The sequence below is a fragment of the Bombus impatiens genome, unplaced genomic scaffold (assembly GCF_000188095.3).
Source record: "Bombus impatiens unplaced genomic scaffold, BIMP_2.2 scf_0682, whole genome shotgun sequence".
In the NCBI taxonomy this organism is placed as follows: domain Eukaryota; kingdom Metazoa; phylum Arthropoda; class Insecta; order Hymenoptera; family Apidae; genus Bombus; species Bombus impatiens.
Window position 1 is genome coordinate 81,206 of NT_177101.1, and position 352 is coordinate 81,557.

Genomic DNA, 352 nt, shown 5'->3' on the forward strand with positions numbered 1-352 from the left:
GCCGTTCGGCCCCCTCGACAAGGGAGCGGACACGAGCGACAGCGTTGGCCGTAGACCGCCCTCTCCGAAAGCCGAACTGGCCGTCGTGCGGTCCGGGAACACTCCGAGTCAAATGCGACTCCAGGCGGGCAGCTACCACGTTCTTCGGCAGCTTGCTAGCCTCGTCTAAAAGGTACACCGGCCGGAAGGCGGAAGGCGAGACCGGAGAGCGCCTCGACTTCGGCAGCAGGACCCTCCTCCCTCGAAGCGCGGATTTCACTTCGAGACAGGCATCCGTCGAACAGACGCATTAGTCTCGGGGCCAAGACGTCCTTCCATAGGCGGGACTCCGTCGGGACCCGGAGCTTTCCGC